General features: G+C 39.2%; 1 protein-coding gene across 1 annotated transcript in view; it reads left to right on the top strand.

The window, feature by feature from the left end:
* The first annotated feature begins 8,389 nt into the window (after positions 1-8,389).
* The window catches only part of KCNB2 (potassium voltage-gated channel subfamily B member 2), a 258,382-nt gene continuing 244,701 nt past the window's right edge, over positions 8,390-22,070 (top strand). Inside the window, exon 1 of the mRNA XM_075826123.1 lies at positions 8,390-8,950. The gene's annotated coding sequence lies outside the window, so the exon portion shown is untranslated. The remainder of the gene's footprint in view (positions 8,951-22,070) is intronic.

Here is a 22,070-nt window from a genome sequence, read left to right as displayed (position 1 = left end):
GCCTTCCCATATACATTATGAACTACTGAAATAGATCAACCATGTCATAAATTAAACAAACGTTAGTATAATATCAGGTTACACTGTACAGAATTACTTTCCAAACTATAAGGCAGACATAACTGGTGAGGCGCCCCTCCCCCGAGTTGTTAGTGAGGCCCAGCTGGGGAAGCCGTGTGACAGAAGTGTGTATATGCCGCTCAGACCTTTCTATGGGTACACCAATCTCTGGCTAACTAAGTCCTTGGACAAACCAGGTAGCAGGGAGTATGGAAACAGCCGAGCTTGCTGAGCCTTGCTGTTTCGCAACTCCCATAGAGATAAATGAGAGTTACGGAAACAGCGCTACGCTGTCTCCGTAGTTCCTGTGTTCCGGAAACAGTGCAGCTCGCTGTTCTTTGTTATTTCTGGAGCTCCCATTCCATTCTATGGGCGTTCCGGAAACAGCGGAGCTCAGTGAGCAGTGAAAGAAGGACAAGGTAGGATTAGGGTCAGGGGGCCCCACTCTATAGATAGGTGGGACCCGCATCTATCAGACATTTATGGCATATCCTAGGGATATGACATTAATGTCCGAGATGAGAATACACCTTTAAACTCCTGCCAAAGGGTGATCCGCTAAATATTGACTTGACAGTTATGTAGTTCACTTTGGAGAGATTAATTTTCAGTCTGACATTTAAAATTTATTTTTCTGTTGATCAGTAGCGAAAAAAAGCCAGATTATATCTGTTATGATTAAATCACAACATCCAAGGGATGAAACACCTAAGGGGTGATTACTTTATACAGACACTGTATATCATCATAGAACTCTGCGGACATATTATACCTCCTTCACAACTGCAAAAGATCATTTTATCCATACATATCTATCATATAAAAAAAATTACTAAGCGCTAACCGTCTGCTACAGAGGGGCACAGTTTGTCCATATAGCTGGAATATATATATATATATACAGTACAGGCGAGTTCAAAATTATTTGGACTGTGACATATTTTTCATAATTTTGCCTCTGTCCACCAACATATTCGATTTTAAACAAAGCAATTAAGATGTGATTGATGTGTAAAACTTCAGCTTTGCTTCAAGGGGTTTAACAAAACTCTTACATTTACTGTTTAGGAATTAGAGACTTTTTGTTACATAGTCCCTCTGTTTTTACAGCCTCAAATGTAATTGGACAAACTAACATAATTATAAATAGAAGGATTATTTTTAATACTTGGATGTAAATCCTTTGAAGTCAATTGCTGGAACGCACGGACATCACCAAATGCTGAATTTCCTCCCTTGATATTTTTCCCCCGGCCTTTACAGCAGCCGCCTTTAGTTCCTGGTAGTTTGTGGGTCTTTTTTACTTCAGTTCTCTGTTCAGTAGGTGAAGAGCATGCTCAATCGTTTTGAGGTCAGGTGACTGGCTTAGACCATTGAAGAATATTCAATTTTTTCACTTTAAGAATCTCTTGGGGTGCTTTCATTGCGTGTTTTGGGTCATTATACATCTGTACTGTGAAGAGCTGTCCGATCACTTTTGCAGCATTTTGCTGAATGTGAACAAAAAGGCTCTATACACTTCAGAATTCATCCTGCTTCTTTTATCCGCAGTCACATCATCACCCAGTTCCATTGACAGCCATACATGCCCATGCCATAACACTGCCTCCACCATGTATGATAGATGATGTGGTTGGCCTTGGATCATGAACCCTTCCTTTTATTGTCCGTACTGTTCTCTTCCTCTCATTCCGGTACAATTTCATCTTGGTTTCATCTGTCAACAGAATATTGTTCCAGGACTGTGTGACATTTTTAGATGTTTTCTATTAAAGTCTAATCTGGTCTTTCTATTCTTGAGTGCAACGCCGGCTTTAGTGTTGTGCACAGGGGAGTCCACAGGGCGGTGCAGCCTCCCAAAATGTAGGGTTTCCACTGGGTAGGCAATTAGATCCCTATATCCTCTGCTCCTCGTTACACATACAGAGGAAGCAGAGGCAGCAAGAGGAGAGGAGGAAGTTCGCCCACAGTCCGTCCTACAAGAAGCCTGTGAGCCTGTCAGCAAGGAGAGATGGTAAGTGCCTATGTGTGTATATGTGTTTGTGTACATATGTCTCTGTGTGTGTACATGTGTATATGTTCCAGTATGTGTGTGTTATGTGTACCTATGTGCCTGTGTGTCTATATATGTGTCTGTATGTGTATAAGTCTCTGTGTAATTGTATATTTTTCTGTGTGTGTCTGTCTGTGTGTAAATATATGTGTGTGTGCATGTGTGTGTATATGTGTATATGTTCCAGTATGTGTGTGTGTGTGTGTGTGTGTGTGTGTGTGTGTGTGTGTGTGTGTGTGTGTGTGTGTGTGTTATGTGTACCAATGTGTCTGTGTGTCTATATATGTGTCTGTATGTGTATAAGTCTCTGTGTAATTGTATATTTTTCTGTGTGTGTCTGTAAATATATGTGTGTGCGTGTGTGTGTGTGTGTGTGTGTGTGTGTGTGCCTGTGTGGATATAGTTATGAGAATGTGATATCTGTGGTGTTACATAGGACTGCAGGTAACACTACTACATTATCTGTACTCAGAGTGTTATCACTCTGTTATCTGTGGTATTACATAGGACTGCAGGTAACATTTACTACATTATCTGTAATCAGAGAGTTATCACTGTGTGTCACTTGTGGTGTTACATAGGAATGCAGGTAACATCTACTACATTATCAGAACTCAGAGAGTTATCACTGTGTGTTATCTGTGGTGTTACATAGGACTGCAGGTAACATCTACTACAGGGGTAGGCAACTTTTTTTGTATGGTGCGCCGATAAAAAAAAAATCTAAGTTAAAGTACTTAGTGTGCCATGCAAAATGAAAGTCATATAACACAAAATGTTGCTCTGTATGTGATATAAATCAATTAATTAAACTTACATTTCAGTGTGAGCCTTGTCCGTGACTTTCTTCGCAAAGATGATCTGTCCGTGGTGCATACGAGGTGACTTTGAGCTGAACGCAAGCCTCAGAGTGGTCATCAGTTAGCTTGCAATTCATGTGTCAGAAAATCTACTCACACAGATACTAACAAGAGAGAGCGGCTACTAAACACCAGCTTCTGCGAGCTGCTCACAGGAGAGGAGCGGCTAATAAACACCAACTTGTGGGGGGTGCTCACAGGAGAGAACGGCTACTAAACACCAACTTGTGGGGGGTGCTCACAGGAGGGAACGGCTACTAAACACCAACTTGTGGGGGGTACTTACAGGAGAGAACGGCTACTAAACACCAACTTGTGGGAAGGGGGAACGGCTGCACAGAGATTTTCCTGGGGAGGTGCTGAACACCAGCTTGGGGGGCTCACACATAGCTGCTCAGAAATGTTTTATATTTTCAGTAATTTATAACAGGTCATAACTTCTTATTTTACAGGTAAACCTGTAATGGTGGTGGCGACGACAGCCAGGAGAACAGGGCAGTTGTCAGCTCTGAACAGGACAAAGAGCGGTGCTGCATTGTGTCTTTGCCAAGCACACAACACAGCGCCGCCCAGTGTTCAGTGCCGAGAAGCACAACCGCAAGGCAGAGCGGCACTTCATTCTACCAGCAAACTGAAGCGCCGCTATGCCATCCTGAGGAAGTGTCTCTATAACCCGCTCTGCCCCTGTGTATCCCTGCACTCCTCGCTCTATCCCTGTCTCCCCCTGTGTCTCTCCCTGTGTTCAGCGCTGCATACACGGGTAAAGTGTGCCAGAGATCAAGGCCCCGCGTTCCAGCTGTGGCACGGTAGCCATAGGTTGCCGACCCCTGATCTAGTACACTATCTGTACTGTGCATATGTGTGCCTGTGTGGGTAAATATGGGTCTGTGTGTGTATATGTGTCTCTGTGCTTGTATATATGTGCATGTATATATATATATATATATATATATATATATATGTATATATACAGTTTATTTGCCTGTATGCCTATACATGTGCCTTTATGTATTAGTATATGTTCCAGTGTGTGTGTGTGTGTGTGTGTGTGTGTGTGTGTGTGTGTGTCTGTGTGTGTCGGTATGTCTATATATTTACCTATGTGTATGTGTTTATATATATATTTGCCTGTATGTCTAAATATGTGCCTTTATGTATGTACAGTATATATGTTCCAGCATGTTCGTGTCTATATATGTTGTTAATTTTTTATTTGTGGAGGTCAGCAATACAGAGTCCCGCACAGGGCGCTTCCCAACCTAAGGCAGGCCCTGCTTGAGTGTTACCAGTGGTTTGCATCTTGAGATAAACCCTTTGTATTTACATTTATGAAGATGTCTCTTGATTGTAGATTTTGACAATAATACATCACCTCCTCGCGAGTGTTCTTGATTTTGCTAAATGTTATGAAGAGATTTTTCTTTACCATAAATATAATTTTGCAATCATCCCTTTTAGTTGTCTTCCGTGCCCTCCAGGGCTTTTGGTGTTGCTGAGCTCGCCTACGCATATATTCTTTTTAAAAATGTATTAAATTGTTGTTTTGGCTGCTCCTAAAGTTCTTGCTGCTGTATCTCTCTGTATTTTTTTTTATTGTTTTTCAGTCTAATTCACTTGCATTAGACCGGGTTCTCATAAACAACTACCAAATGCAAATTCAACACTTCAAATCAACTTGAGACCTTTTATCTTCTTAATTTGTCATGAAATAAGAAGGGAGGAAGCCACACCAGCCAAAAATATCTGTGATTCCTAAACGGTTAAAGGGGTTTTTCCATCAGAGACATTTATGACAAATCCACAGGATATGTCATAAATGTCAGATAGATGCGCGTCCCATCTCTGGGACCTTCACCTATCTCTAGAACGTGGCCCCCTAAACTCCATTCTACCGCTCTGTGTTGTGGCTGAAGCGTGTGATTTCCGACCATGAATTACGGAAACAGCGTAGCTCACTGAGCTACGCTGTTTCTGCAACTCACATAGAAGTGAATGGCAGTTACGGAAGCAGCGTAGCATGCAGCTATGTTGTTTCCGTAACTACCATTCAGGTTTATGGCACTTATGGAAACAGCGTAGCTCAGCGAGTTACACTGTTTCCTTCTTCGTGGTCGGAAATCACACGCTTCAGCCACAACACAGAGCAGTAGAAAGGGGTTTAGGGGTCCTGTGGATATGTCATAAATGTCTCTGATGGGAAAACCCCTTTAAGGCACCATATTTTTTTAAACCCCTTGCATTAAAGCTGAATGTCTCCACTTCAATCACATCTTCATTGCTTTGTTTTAATTCCATTGTGGTAGTGCACAGAGGCTAAAAGATGTGTCACTGTCCAAACACTTTCCAAAACTGTATATTCCTTTAAATGTTTCCCATATCCAAAGAGAGTGGTTTGTTCTTTGCTGATGAAAATGTAGGGAAAGATTGGGAAATTTCTAGCTATGCACATTCCTTCAATAATATCATTACTGTTTATCTTATCATTACTGAAATCTCTTAATATAACATTTAGAATGAGTTCTCTAGAAATCGGTCTTCAGTTTATGCAAACATAAGAGTGAGACACCTCTAGATGAGGCCCTACTAATGGAGCAGGTGGTGAACATGGCAGGAGAACCAGAGATCAGAACCTTCCCAGCGTTTCTAAACAGTATTATTTTGCAAAAGTGATTGGAAGACAGGATGATTCTTACACAACACACGGCCTTTACAAACAGAAGATTTTCTGCTTTAGGAAAACTATTTTTAATGACGGAATTCAGAGCTAATTGGAAGGGCCCTATACAAGACCTTCATCTATTAGCACAGCGAAAAGTGACCACAAAGAGCAACTCTCCCTCCCGATGACCTGGCACACTTGTGCTTACATGGGCAGTGTATTTATTTTAATGGGTACTGTGTAATGCTACATTTTTCCTGTAGGGATGCTGCTTGGAAATGTAATACTTGCTACCTCACAAATAACAGCAGATCGCTTACGGTCTCAGAATGGTCAAGGGACCCCAAACTGGACAACCCTTTCAAGGAGGGCATGATGACGCAGTAAGAAAGAGTAGGCCTTCGCCATCGTCAGCTCTATAAAGGTCTTTCAAGGTCCAAATCACTAGATTTAAAAATAAAATACTTTGGGAGATTCTTGTATATTTAACTGAAAACCTTCATGGCAATAATTGTAAATTTTATACTGAAAATGTGTATTGAGTTGCAGAGCTTTCAGCATGCATGTCCCGGTCAGCCAGCTATGCCTCTCCAGCAAATATCTATTCATCTTAATTATCTTATCTATTTGTCAGCATTGTCCCATTTTCTGATTCACTTACAGGCAGGAGCAAGGGTTAATAGTGCCACTATCAGAAGCCACCGGCACAGACTACATAAAACATTCCATCTACCAATAATGTTCTATAAACTGTCATACAATATTAATGTGCACAGAAGCTACAATAACAAATATGCCACAAGAGCGGAGTGCAGCTGATATATTGTGATGCAGGAAGGCAGGAATACACTGGCTGTAGCCTGGTCATGATGAGATATCCCATCTCTGATAAATGGCTGCTGCACACGCTCTCATACAGTACAGTGAGCCAGTGGGGTTTTCCTAGCAACCTTAACACCGGGATTCCTCCTCCTCCTCCTCTTCGTCCTCCTCCTCCCAGTGCTCAGGCTGATTAGCAGTGAAGCGGCAGAGTCTCATCCACTGTGTCATCATTTATGACACACGTTGTCTTATTCCCCCTCTTCTTCCTCCTGCAAATCAATAATACACTCAACCCGCCAGTAAACAGAGCTTACATACAGTGTTCTCATATGAATGTCCCTGAATGTGACCTTTATACTACAAATAAGACATATAATATTCACCTGGGGCCTTGCATTTTCAAACCTCCCCTATGTTATATAGAATTCTATAGATGTAGCTATGTTGTGCTTTCCATGTTGGGACAAACCAAAGAGTTAAGGCCCATTACAAAGAAATGTCAACGATAATGAGCATCTTAACGGTAAATCGGACTGTGTAAATGAGCAAAGTGACCATTCACGTAGACAAAAGTGTAATTTATGTTTCTGTAAAATGATTGTGTATGCATCATTTTTAGCATTTCATCTATACAAGGGGTTTAATAAGCAGGGATGGATATGCACACAGGTGTCTATAATTAGGAAGATTTATTCACTAATTGTTCACGGATTGGACACAAATCTTGTGAAAATGTATGAACGAGAAAACAAAGAACCTCCATTGACATTGTTATTATTGTGATACCTTACGACTAAACAATAGTTGTACAATTGTTAGAATTTTGCTAAATTGGAAATTGCTTATCGGCCGAGGGGTACATTTTGCCCCTTTAAGGGTCTACACCGGTCAGTACAAGATACATTGAATAAGACAAGAGCACTGGAATGACTGGATTGAGTCTTCTAAGGCATTTAAACAATTAGCTGTGTTTCCGACACAGCCCGAGGATGTGCTGCTGTCTTCTGGGGATGGTATTGTATTACTGACTCTCCATATTTCACATAAGTAGAGTGAGTCTTCAGGCAGCTCGCCGGCAATGTGTGTTGTGTTTGCGACTCTTTCTTATTTATAGATGAACAACAAGCTCACCGCCATGCCTGTCACTCGCGTCCCCTATATGCCAGCAGTGAGCGCTCACATGGACGTTTCCTGTCCTAGTCTGGGAAACCATAACAACCGAGCACGTAGCTATAAAAAGGCAAATATTACTTAACCCTTTACGGTAGAGAGGCAGCTGTACTGTACTGGAGATCTGCTTTCTCTATGGAACAATATCAGATTACAATATGCAAAGTCTTTTGGCTACTGGGATGGAACGAAATGATAATAGGAAGCTGTGAATTACTTGACATAAAGCTGTGTATTTATAGATATATTAATAAATATTGAAGTCTATTTATTATTGGGTTGTGCAGCTGAGAGTCCATATGTCTTTTTGAGTACATGGCACACAAATGAGTGTTTTTTGCAGACAGGTATTGACGGGTGATTGACAGCATACGGCTCATATTAAGTAACCATAAACCTAAAGTCCTGTCCTTTATATGTTTACTGTGTAAATAATCTCTTATAGTCTGGAAATACTGACTGTAGCGTATGACAAACATCAAGTCCACAAATTTGTCCGCCACAATTAGCTCTACTTTATCTCCTATCTTTCCAGTTCTGAGGATCTCCAGAATCATTTACATACCTGTCTCTGAATGATATTAGCAGCTCTTTTTACAAACTACACTTTTTATAAGAGCACTTTGCTCCTTTAAGATAGGAAGTTGCAGCCCTGTAAGGGTTAAAGGAGGAAAGGGTTAAAGCTGTGCTCAGAATAGGATTCCCCGGCCCCCTCCCCTCCTCCCTGTGCTTGTTCTCCTCGGGATTTCTTGGCTTTGGTGAGGAGCACTTGCCGATCTGTTGCTGCTGTCCTTGGTGATGCAGAGCTCAATCCAATTAGCTTTCACCTCTAGATCCTCTGAGCCAGATTGTGGGAGATCCAGGCCGGTCCATCCCTTCTGCCTGTGTGCCTGCTGTACAGTGAGTGTGTGATGGTGTGAATGTGTGTGACTATGTCTCTGCAGTTCACTGTCTCCATACTGTACTGAGCTGCCTGCTCTTCTATTCCACAATCTGTCCACAGCTGCATCACTGAGCAGCCCATCATCATCACCACCATCATCACCACCACCACCACCACCACCACCATCATCATCATCATCAACATCTCTAGAGGAGGATGCACTGAATCTCAAGACTAAGTTTCATGGCACTCTATAGCCACTGTCCCTCTCTAGACTTGTAGAGCCCTGGGATAGGTCCAACAAGCAAGACATGGGACAACACAACATTGCCCAGCTCAGTGTGAAGTGTCTTCTCCTGGAGAACATCTAACAAGCTCTGGTTAAGACATGAACCCATCCTTCCTGGAGCTGGTCAGCTTGCCTTTAATCCACTTTAAGCAAGGTAAGTAGATGGGGTATTTCTCCTCTAACTCTGAAGTCATCCCTATGAATCATCTGTGCTTAGTTCTTAAGGAGGCCAATAATGACAGGGGGCCAAATGACACCGAGTTCGGTGACTTGAGGGGCATTTAGCAGCATAGTAGAGGAGGGAGGTGCAGTTTATGTGTAATATATTTGCAGATGTGATGTGATAAAGATGATAGATAGATAGATAGATAGATAGATAGATAGATAGATAGATAGATAGATAGATAGATAGATAGATAGATAGATAGATAGATAGATAGATAGATAGATAGATAGATAGATAGATAGATAGATCTTCCACATCACCAGTGTATGGAGGAACACCTATTTCTATCCACTTTGTGCCTGTGGTGATGATTCTGATAAATATTATTAGTATTAGCATATTTGCTGTTGTTTTATTATGATGTCTGTAGCGTATACACAAAAGTGATATATTGTAGCATGTGCTGTGTCATTTAAGTGCACATACTGTGCCATAGAGACCGCAGTATTAGATCTTTTTATCCTTGATCCAGATTAAGTCGCTATCCGAGAGTGCAAAACATGAAAGCGTTTTATTAATGACCCCATGATAAGACAATGTTCTGTGTCATCATCTATAATATACATATGAATGAATGTATGTAGAGGGGTATACAATAGTGTTGCTGTAATCCAGGAAAACCAAGTTATGTAACATTTAATCTTAAAAGATCTTCTGTTTGGTTGTGGTTATACAATGAAAGTCTTTTAATAGTTTGTACTCTCATGATGTTGAGAATAAGTGAAGGGTGGATCCTCTATGAATTCCCAGTAATGAAAGTTCAATACTAAAATGTAAGATGAAAAAAAAGTCTAAAGGAAAGATGATTTCAATCAATAATAATCCTATCCGGTGCTGCTAAGGAGCTGGCAGAGTTTGTGAAAAAAAAATATGGCAGCACAAAATGTACTGGTCTAAAAAAAGTTTTATAAGCGTGCGGCTTTGTGTAAGCTACCGGTGAGCTCTGTCATTTCTTCACTGAACAATAGGCCCGTATTGCTTAGCAACATTCCCAATGCCAATAACGCATCTAGTCTACCAGAGCAGCAAGAAATTCATTGAAAGAGCATCCATGGTATTGTGGTCATGGTCAAGTTGTGACCTTCAACCCAAGATGGATATCACCAGCCATTTGTACAAGCCTTTGATTGTCCCTAGTCTATTCATGGTATGGTGTTTAATGCATCCTATATAGCGTCCACAACAATGCACATCAAGACCTTTACCATATAGATTTATACAATAACATCTGTAACCAAGGACATCCAGACAGTGACGTGATGACATCATCTTTGTTTTCTCATTTTCAGAACCAGTAATTAGACTACAAAAACATGTTTTTTTTATTATTTGATATAACCGTTTCTTACGATTTTGTAAAATGTATTGACAGTCTTAGTAACGTATTGGCATTAGGAAAAGGCTTGACATTTACCGATGTAGCAAAACTGAGTTTGTAATTTGGCACAACTCAACATGATCTCTCTTTTTATTGCAAGTTAAACATAATATATTTGTGTATTAGGTTATCTTAGTGCATAAAAAATGCGATCCCAAAGAGCTAAATAATATGTTGAGCTCTGGGACATCTGTATGACATGTTTGTCACTGACTGTATAGCATATATAGAATACAGGTAATGTTTACATTTGACATAATGAAGATTTGATTCTGTCAGAAGACAGACAATTTAAGGCGGTCTAGATGAAATCAAACTTTGATATTATGGAATTCGTTGTCTTAAAACTTGGCTGTTTGAACATTACTTTATATGACGGCTTTTGAAATATATTTGCATGGATTATTTCAACTAAAATGAAACAGAACTGCACCGTGTATAATAAAATACAGTAATGGATTATTAGTTTCCATTGTGAAGAGGTGGTCTGGGTTAAGTGACCGGGTTGGGTCAGAAGTTCTCACAGATAATTAGGACACTTCTTCATGAAGTGAATAGACAGTGACTCTGAAAGGTCCGATGACTGAATATATAGAGTCCCACACGGATCTGTAATGTACGTGAGGCCTAAGTATGGCAAAAAAAGTTAGCAATTAAACCAAGGATGGGAACCAAGACTACGTGCTCTAATCGCTGTTTTATAGGCTGTCGTGGAACTAAAGTGACTTGTGGTCCTCCAATGTGCTAAATCAACCAACTATATTTACATTGTGGAACACTTTGTATACTCTTTTGTGTACTGTAAAGGATGATATTTTCATACATGGATTTTGTGAATCAGTTTCCGATTTTTTTGTTTCCGTTTCATTAAGTTAAAGTAATGCTGCAGAGTATCTAGGAGAAGAGAGCCAAGCAGAGAACCCCCATCATGGAACCCATTTAACGTAAATTTCATGAAAAGGCTATTGCCTTGTTATTGCACAGTATAAGATTTTTTTGCGGGATGCCATTATATGGAATAGCGTAGTCTACTACACTATTCCATACCCCAAAAAAAAGGTATTTCAATATACAGAATACCAACATGATGGGGGGACTTTTGCCTCCATTGGGCTAATTGAGTCCTATGGACACATTTAGTAAGTACATTTGGACCTTTCCTGGCATGGGCGCTAAACGTAAGGAAAAAATGTGACGTGAACATGGCATCATACTGATTGTCCCTCATTTGCTAACATTTTGGGATCTGTGGAGATTCTTATCGCAAATAGGGAAGATTTATATGCAAACATTTGTTGGGAAAACCACTCTTCTCAGGCCACATAGAAATTGCAGGAACTTCTTTTAAGACATTCTTGCAAACAAGCAATCTTTCCATGCTATAGTCCACATTCTATAGTTTGTCATTACAAGTAAAAATAAAGTGAAATTCCTGTAATCCAGCATCCAATGATCCAGAAAGATTGATAAACTTGATTTGTTTTAACTGCAATATAATAAGAAATTTTACAAGACCAGAGAAAGAAGACTGAGAAGAAATAACCTATAAGGGCCTGTTCCCATCTGCGTCGGGCTTCCGTCCATGGGTTCCGTTCGACCTTTCCATCAGAGGAACCAATAAACGGAAAGCCAAACAGAAACCATAGCTTCAGCTTGAATTACCATTGATTTCAATGGTAATGCTTCCACTGCAATTTGATTCCATTTGTTTCCATTCCGTATGGCTTCCGTTTTTTTTTTTGCGGAAACAATAACGGAGTCGACTATGATATTGTTTCCGTGAAAAAAACGGAAACCTTATGGAACGGAAACAAATGAAAACCAACTGCAACGGAAGCATTACCATTGAAATCAATGATAATTCAAACTGAAGCTATGGTTTCTGTTTGGTTTTCCGTTGATCGATTCCTCCGACAAAAAGATCAAATGGAACCCATGAACGGAAACCCAACGCTGATGTGAACAGACCCTAAGAATATGTTCACAGTATGTTTCAGAAATCCATGCACATGCTGCAGAAACAACCTCATTCACATATGGAATAGATTTGTTTTTTCTATTATTACTATATATTTTTACTATTTCACTATAAATTTTTCAATATATGTGCATGTATAGATATTGTTTTATAGTTAGTAATATGTTACCATCTTAAGTTATGTTTATTATGTTACCTTCATTTTAGATAAATCAAAGTATTCCCTACTACATATTACATAAGCCTTTTTATTGAAATAAGAACACAAAACAATTATAAGTCTATAATGAAATGTAAGGTGCCAGTAGATACTGCAGGCAGATGTATGACCCCCACATTATACTGGTCCTGTCCCTTTGTGCTTATCCCTTTTGTCTTCACCATAGCAGGTGTTGCATTAAAAATGTGCGTGTCCATTCATGTGTTGACCTCCAGATATCAGTTACATGCGGGTGCTTAAATGTGCATGATAGGCTGATGTTAGTAAAAATGTAGAATAACCCGAGCATTGGATATAGCAGCTCTCTTTCCCATAGGAGACGCTTTATTAGAAGTGCTGATGCAGGTTGTCCAGACCAAAGACTACATCGTTTTGAAAGCCTACATCTTAGCAATAACAATTTGATATTATGTGACTGCACAATGAAAATAAAGGACGTAAAGGCTAGGGACACATTTGGGGTCTTCTTTTTTTTTTTAAATGAAAGGCATTTGTTTAGTGATATAAATTGCTTTTGTAATTGACATATATTTTAAAAAAAAAAATCAGTTAAACTTCTGTAGCTTCTATGTATCACAGTATATAGAAACTGTAGAAAGTCGTTCTGAGCTGAATCCATCAGTAAGCTGCACTGACGGCTCGGCTGCCAGCAGCTCTTGTGTCTGAGCGATTTTCTAAGATCAGTTCTGATCAAGTGAAGGGAGATGTAATAAGAAAGGTGATTAATATCAACACAGTAACTGCATATGAAGAATCTCTTCCTTTAAAGCGGCTCTGTCATCATACTATGCTAACCTGTTTAAGGTTAGCATAGTATAAAGATAGGTCTGCTGCACTATTAGCCCAAACGGCACAGAAAATGATGGGCTAATAGCATCTAGCATAGAATACAGCAGACTCATAGTTATGAGTCTGTTGTGTTCATGAGGGGAGCACATCACAAATTTCGCGTTATCGTGAATCAAAGTCAATGTCACTTGGGGATTGTTCCATAGCAGCACGTGTTAACGTTTTCAGAGGGTGGAGCAAACAACAAAAAAAAGTGACTTAATGCAATGCATGTGGTGGTAAACAGCTGTTGCATGCTGGAGCTGAGGGGAGTGTTGGTGGACTAGGAAACATATGTGTAACATTCACATACTTTTACCTGCAAATGGCATCATTTGGAAAAAAAAAGCTCATACTGTACCTTCTAAACCTCTGTCGATCCAGCCTGTCCACGGTCCCCCAACAATCTTTGTTTACATTGTCAATCACTGACTACATCGGTCATATGACGTACTTACTGAGATCACTGCTGTGGTCAGTGTTTGGCTGAAACGGTCACATGTCAAATCAGCACATCACAGCTCCAGCCATTGTCAGCCGGTGGGAGACTATGGACTAGTGGCGCTGGAGCGGCAGGAGGTTAGAAGGTGAGTATAAGCTTTTTTTCTGCTAAATGATGACATTTGCAAGTTACATAATTACATAGGTTGAAAAAAGACACAAGTCCATCAAGTTCAAACTTTCCCAATAAATTACCCGTCATTCAATGCTTGATTAGTTATAACCCTCAATGCAATTAGTAAATAAGCATCTAGTCTTTTTTTATATGCTGACATAGTATCTGCCATCACTACCTCTTAGGGAAAGGCATTCCATAGCTTGGCCACTTTAACTGTAAAGAACCCTTGGCTATATTGATGTCTGAGTAAAAGAACAAATTTTATAAACCACGGAGATCCCCTGTAAAGAGTTTCACATCTTAGACATTTATAGCATATGCATTTAACTCTATTAGAATTCTCTATGTCGTATAAGTAGATTTTAGAAAAGTATCTGTGGCATGGGTAGATAACACTGCAGTACCAGTAGACAACCTCCAGGATAGTACATATAAGTAGCACAGGTAGATAGAAGTGCAGCATAGGTAGACAATGGTATAGTACATGTAGTAGATTGTGATGCAGTACAGTACATGCTGTATAGCACATGTAGCACAGGTAGGGCCTGCCTTAGGGTGTGCGACCTGTGTGACCGCAAAGGGCACATCACTCTTCCACCCAAATGGGGGCGCTTTTTTGTCAGCACAGCTGATCATCACTCAGCAAGCAGACTGTCAGGAACAGTGATGGCCAAGTTCTGAGTCCTCTGCTTCTACTCTAGCCTGGACACTTCTTTAAGGTGTCTGTGCTGGGTCCTGTCTCTATGAGGGGCAGAACTCTAGCAGTGGGCCACAAGATTCACTGTTATGTATGAGAGGATTTTCTCTGCCTAAATGCTTCAATAGTGGAGATATATCAGTACATTACAGTTAGGAAAGGAAAATGAAAAGTAAAAGTCCCCTAAAGGGACAAAAAAAAGTAGAATTTTTTTTATAGGTAAATTTACATTTCGAAAAAAAAAACGCCACAAAAAAATACAATAAAAGCATATTTTATTCATACACATTAATAAATAAACATCACAAACCTGCGTATAATAGACATATTTGGTATTCCTATAACAACTCGTACAACACAGTGAACACATTATTTATGTTGAGTCCCTAGAAAGACGTCATTCCCAACATGGTGCCACGCTCTCTGACCTGCGCTGTTAATGAATGCTGGGCTGCCCAACAATAAGACGACTGAAACTGCAGCGGACAAGACCGGCTTGTGACTTGAGTGAGTCCGGAGCACTCTACCTACATATTTTCAAATATATATATATGAACATATGAGTGAATAAAACATTTTCTTCACTATCTGGGAGTGCTGCCTTTTTTACAGAAGGATTTCAAGTCAGATCCCACAGTTTTGCACCCCAACTTTGCCACATTTGGTGCTGCTTCAACTATATATATATATATATATATATATATATATATATATATTTAGTTTTACCACCTAAAGGGTATTAGTCGTTAAACTGATGACGACTACCAATTGCTGAAACAATCAGGCAGAAGTGTTCGGAAGAGAACTGTGCAATTTCGGCTGTGATCAGATTCCATATCGCGCTCTGCTCTCGTATATGGTGACATGTGTATGTTGAACTGTAAATGTTTTAAAGGGGTATTCTGAACAGTCTATGGATCTGCATTAACTGTCTTATTGGAAAACTCCTTTAGGGTCAATTAACACGATGCGTATTACGTGCGGTTTTGCTGTGTTTTCCAGTACCGGCATAGACAATGAAATTCCAGGAAATCTCATGTACACGCTGCAGTATTTTCCCGCATGTAAATTGACCTGCAGTACGGATTTTAATATCTGCAGCATGTCAATTTATCTTGCGTTTCCGCTTGTGAATTCTATCTGCCTAGTGCAGAGGAAAATCGTACCATAACACGCAGCATGAAAATGCTGCAATTTATGCATCAATACGTAAAAACCACAACGAAAAACGCGAGATCTGGTCCGGTTTTTACCTGCGTATGTCCTGTGTATTGCTGCGGTTTTGGTGCGTATTTTCCGATGCAAAATACACAACGTGTGCATTTATTCATAAAGTCTTGTTCCAATAATAAACATTTAAGGTAAAACTTAACAACGTTTCTACACCAGTTTTCTGAGATGGCACAAAAGGCCCAAAAGTCGCAAAAATTGCGACTTTTTGGACAAAATCCCCCACTCTCTCTACTTTCTAAAAAAAGTGTTTTGAGCTAAACAGAAACGGCATGGCCACCCGTGGCCAATGCTTTTACTATAATTTACACTATAAATTAGCGGAAATTATAGGAAAAATCTACGCCAGGTCCTGGCCGTCGTAGATTTTATTTAGTGTCGCATGTACAGCCGAAGATGCAACTAATTTATTAAGAGCTAACTGTAGCTTGCATTTTAATTAAGACTGGCACAGTACAGTCAGTGCATGTAGTACAGGTAGAGAACAGTACAGTACATGCAGTGCAGGTAGAGTGCAGTACAGAACACGTAGTACAGGTAGAGAGCAGTACAGTACATGAAGTACAGGTAGAGAGCGGTACAGTACATGCAGTACAGGTAGAGAGCAGTACAGTACATATAGTAGAGGTAGACAGCAGTACAGTGCATATAGTACAGGTAGAGAGCAGTACAGTACATGTAGTACCGGTAGAGAGCAGTACAGTACATGTAGTACAGGTAGAGAGCAGTACAGTACATGTAGTACAGTTAGAGATCAGTACAGTACATGTAGCACAGGTAGAGAGCAGTACAGTACATGTAGTACAGGTAGAGAGCAGTACAGTACATGTAGTACAGTTAGAGATCAGTACAGTACATGTAGCACAGGTAGAGAGCAGTACAGTACATGTAGTACAGGTAGAGAGCAGTACAGTACATGTAGCACAGGTAGAGAGCAGTACAGTACATGTAGTACAGGTAGGGAGCAGTACAGTACATGTAGTACAGGTAGAGAGCAGTACAGTACATGTAGTACAGGTAGAGAGCAGTACATGTAGCACAGGTAGAGAGCAGTACAGTACATGTAGTCCACGTAAAGAGTAGTACAGTACATGCAGTACAGGTAGAGAGCAGTACAGTACATGTAGTACAGGTAGAGAGCAGTACTGTACATGTAGTACAGGTAGGGAGCAGTACAGTACATGTAGTACAGGTAGAGAGCAGTACAGTAGATGTAGTACAGTTAGAGATCAGTACAGTACATGTAGCACAGGTATAGAGCAGTGCAGTACAGTACATGTTGTACACGTAGGGAGCAGTACAGTACATGTAGCACAGGTAGAGAGCAGTAGAGTACATGTAGTACAGGTAGAGAGCAGTACAGTACATGTAGTACAGGTAGAGAGCAGTACAGTACATGTAGAACAGGTAGAGAGCAGTACAGTACATGTAGAACAGGTAGAGAGCAGTACAGTACATGTAGTACAGGTAGGGAGCAGTACAATACATGTAGTACAGGTAGACAGCAGTGCCGTACATGTAGTACAGGTAGAGGGCAGTACAGAACATGTAGAATAGGTAGAGAGCAGTACAGAACATATAACATTTACTATACTGTAGGGATGTCAATAAGTGCATGCATAGAGTGCCAATTAATGGCACGACTCTGTAATGGATTGAAAGGCTGTTTGCTCTGACAAATCACAGGCGTTTACTAGTGAAACAAGAATTCTGAATATCAGGGTCTCCCAGTCAACCTCATGTGCCTCAGATCTGAAGGTAAATGTGGATTCTAGTTACAATGGCTCAGTAAAGGCCATTATAAATTGAAATGATTGTAGCCTGAAGTACCACTGTATTCTGCAGAACTGGACTGAGAATGTCTTTATATCGGATTAGTGCTAAATTTGGGTACTGAATGTTAATTGATTTTATGGCTATGGTTAAATATACGGTTTGCTTACAATCCCCCAGAGTGTATGTAGTATGTAACATGTCTCATGTATTGCTGAGCTTTGAGCATCATGATCATTAGTCTTAGTTCAACTTCAAATCTACGTGTGAACAGTAATTTACTAAAAGTCACGTCTGCCAAGAATTGATCTGCTGTCAGAAAAATACATGATAATACAGTAATGAGTTTATAATCAGTCTTAAGTCTTCTCTTGGCAGTTCTGAAGTGCAATATCAAGACATTTACATATTACTGATTTTATTTAAGTTTACACTGAAACATCTTGTATCTGGCCACAAATATCTTTAACATACTGCTAAGCAACTAACCTCTTATACTGAAAACATTATGAGGCCGCATTACAAGTATGCCCAGAAAAGGAATACATGCCATCCAGAGACGAGAGAATTTTGCCAAAAAGTTGAAGACTTTAACAATAAAGCAAAGACTCCATTTTTGGATGTTGTTTGGAGAAGATTGTACAGAAGTAATGCAGTCATTAATATATACGAGTAGATAATTAACATTGTTAATTCTGTAGTCAGGGTACAGAATGTAGTAGAGTATTCAATGTGGTGATGCAAATGCTTAGGAAATATCAGATTACGGTTCAAAGTTTAAATATGGATTAGATTAAGTCATTAAAAGACCCTGTAAATAAAACACATTAAAGTTTGTTTTACCGCACTCATAATCTGGTTATTACTGCTAACATGACTTTGCGGTATGTTGGTGTATCTTTAAATAAGGGATCTTGTGAATACAGGACATTTAATTTTTTTAAGTTTGGACTGAATGCTCAGACTTCTGGCACCAGCCTAATACATTCTGCAAATGCTGGGCTAATTTGTGTTAGTTATGCCATAAAAGTGATTATGTGTATAAAGTTTATATACAAAGAAGCCACAACTAATTACACTAGAGTTAATATTTTGAGTAACACTTTTTGGGAACCTATGTATCAAGAATTCAACTGCATTAAAAGCAGATAAACCTTTGCAACCAATTTTTTGTTATTGCTCCAATGTATCTAAAATAAAAAATGAAGCAACTTTGCAAACCGTCTTGATTCAAAAGGTTTTACTGTTTTCTGTATACAGCTCTTACGCAGAGCTATGTGTTTTTATGGTCACAGACTACAAACAAACCCTGTAAAGTCTGATCCATCTGTCATACTCCATTCCACCTGTCCCATACTTCTTGCTAACTTACATATGGTAGATTAGCAAGAAGTAAGGAAGTTAGTGTGCCTGCCATATTAGACAACAAAGAGCTTGTTTGTTTGTCAGGGTATGTTCACACGGCTTATTTGCAGCCGTTTTTCGGGCCGTAAACACCCCGAAAAATGGCTGGAAAAACGGAAGCTGAATGTCTCCAAACATCTGCTCATCGATTTCAATGGGAAAAACGGCGTTTAGTTACGACGGGGCATATTTTTACGTGGCTGTTTGAAAAAACGACATGTAAAAAAAACGCCACGACCTGTACTATAAAAATAAAATGTTATTTATCCTGCACAGTGAACGACGTAAAAACAAAACAAAAAAACAGGCTGGTAAAATGGAACACATAAAAAGTTCAACTTGTCTAGCAAAAAACAATTCCTCATAAAGCTACTTTGTTAGAAAAATAAAAATGTTATGGCTCTTGGAATGCGGCGACACAAAAACCCATTTTTTTTAAGTGTTTTCTTTGTGCAAAAGTAGTAAAACATGTAAACAAACTATATAAATTTGGTATTGCCATAATTCTATCGACCCAGAGAATAAAGTTATTATGTTATTTATACCACACGGTGAACGCCGTAAAAACAAAAACAAATAAATCATGGTGGAATTAATGTTTTTATTCCATCTTCATCCCCCCAAAAAATAAAAGTTCTACAATACATGATACACTATGTACCCCAAAATGGTGCTATATAAAAAATACAAGTTGTCCCACACAAAAAAGAAAAATAAAAAAAAAATAGCTTTTGAAATAAAGACATGTTGCATCCTTAAGGCCCAAATTCGTCTGCGTCCTTAGGGGTTAATAGATTGCTCCCTTTTCGAAGAAACTACTAACAGCCGAGCAATTTTTTTCTTTATAAAAGGTCAGAATAGATGACTGCATGTAATTCAAAATTTTTATAGATTTTAATGCGTCTTTCATATGGAACAAAAATATGTTGCACACAAAAGAGTGACTAGACCTGACGTAGATTCTATGGTCACCAAGCTCCACTTCAGCATTGATCAGGAATATATCCCAATTAGACGCACCATCACAAATATATAAGGAGCCCAGTTATTTAGCTTAGAACTTGGTAGAGCAGCAAACATGTCTACAATGTATTTCTGGTGGCCCCGGGGGCGTAACAAGTAACCATGGGGCCTTATAGCAGAACTACAAATTGGACCCCACACAGCAATGACTTATAATACTTGGTTATAATAATTATGGTATTCACTGTCTCTGTATCTTTTACTCCTGTGGTTTCAACACTCTCACAACATTCACCTGAAAACTCAGTTTCTCTTATCCTTTGTATATGGGCCCCTTAAATTTATGGGTCCTGTACCGGCTGTTATTCCTGTTTCCCTCGTAGTTACGCCCATGTTGGTGGCCATTTTGTTCTAGACCATGCAATGTATTTGTTACTTACACATAACAGTACTTGAATATGCTCATATTTTACTGTAGTGTGGTGTGTGATGATATCTATAGTACTGACTGTATGGTGGGATGTGATGACATGTATGGTTTTCTTGGCTTTGCGGGATATGGCTATTTGGCATCATTAGCTACACAATGATATTTTTCATTTATAATCTAACGAATAGTACTATTAGGCCTTGTTCACACAGAGTTTTTTTGGCACTGATTTTAACGCGGAAACGACATCGGAATCAGCGCCATAAAACGTCCGAAACCGCCACCGATTGCACAGCATATCTTACTCGTGGGAACCCGGCCTAAGGGTGCAGTCACATGCAGCAGATTGGGTTGCAGAAATTTTCTATGACTGAAAATCAGTTCAGAATCTTGAAGAAATCCAGAACCTGCTGCAGAAACAACCACATTCAGATGAATGGAACTGTGCCCGAAAATTTCTGCAACAAAATCTGGTGCGTGTGACTGCACCCTAATACATACTTTGGTGTTGTTGGCAGGCATGGCAATGTGCTTGGTATGTGATAAACCAATGTGTCACATTGTAGTACTGTACAAAGCTTTAGTAACTCAGGGTGTATTAAAAATTGATTTGTAATTAATAATGTAATATAATTAGTGCTGGCTAAAAAATAATGTTCACAGATATTTCTACAATTATTTTCATTGGTGCGATGCTTTTTGATTAAATGTTGTCTCAGAATGTCTATAAACGTTCACAGTTAAAATGTAACACAGGTAAACTGGGGACAAGCAGCTGTAAATGTATGTGAATAATCGAACTTCAGTGTAAATAATAAGGCAATGAAATTGTACCGGTCTTTTAAATATAAAAGCTGCTGCCACTTTGAAAAGGATTATTTATTACTATGCAGCGCATTAATAAACTGGGACTTGTAGCATGGCTAAGCCAAGAGCCATACATTTTATTTTTATGTATATGTTTGAAGTCCACAAAATGAATGTTGTAGATGGGAAAGTAATGAAGTAATAGACTAGGAGTAATTAATATAAAATATAAACAATCATTTTATTTAGGATACATATAAACATAATGCTATTAAAGGGGATGTCTGCTTCAATCAACCCCTTCTCATATGTCCTATTTTAGGGTATGTTAGGACCTCATTCTCTCAGTTAAAGATGAAAGTTGTGTTCCCATTGAAAACTGAAAATAAATTACTATTGATTTAATTGAACACTTTAAAATACAGATGTAGCCGTCTTTATCTTGACTTTTAACGCATCCAATACACAGTGGAAAGATCCTTTATCTTATGTGTGATATCACGCTACAGCAAGTTATCAGAGTCAAGATAAAGATGGCTACATCCGTACTTAAAGAGGCTCTGTCACCAGATTATAAGTGCCCTATCTCCTGTATAATGTGATAAGCGCTGTAATTTAGATAACAACAGTGGTTTTTATTTTGAAAATGAAAAATTTTAGATTTATGCTAATTCGTTTCTTAATGACCAACTGGCCGTGTTTTTACTTTTCACCAACTGGG

The sequence above is a fragment of the Rhinoderma darwinii genome, chromosome 5 (assembly GCF_050947455.1).
Source record: "Rhinoderma darwinii isolate aRhiDar2 chromosome 5, aRhiDar2.hap1, whole genome shotgun sequence".
NCBI classification, from domain to species: Eukaryota; Metazoa; Chordata; class Amphibia; order Anura; family Rhinodermatidae; genus Rhinoderma; species Rhinoderma darwinii.
Note: the sequence above shows the minus strand (reverse complement) of the source record. Positions and strands in the feature narration are given on the sequence as shown.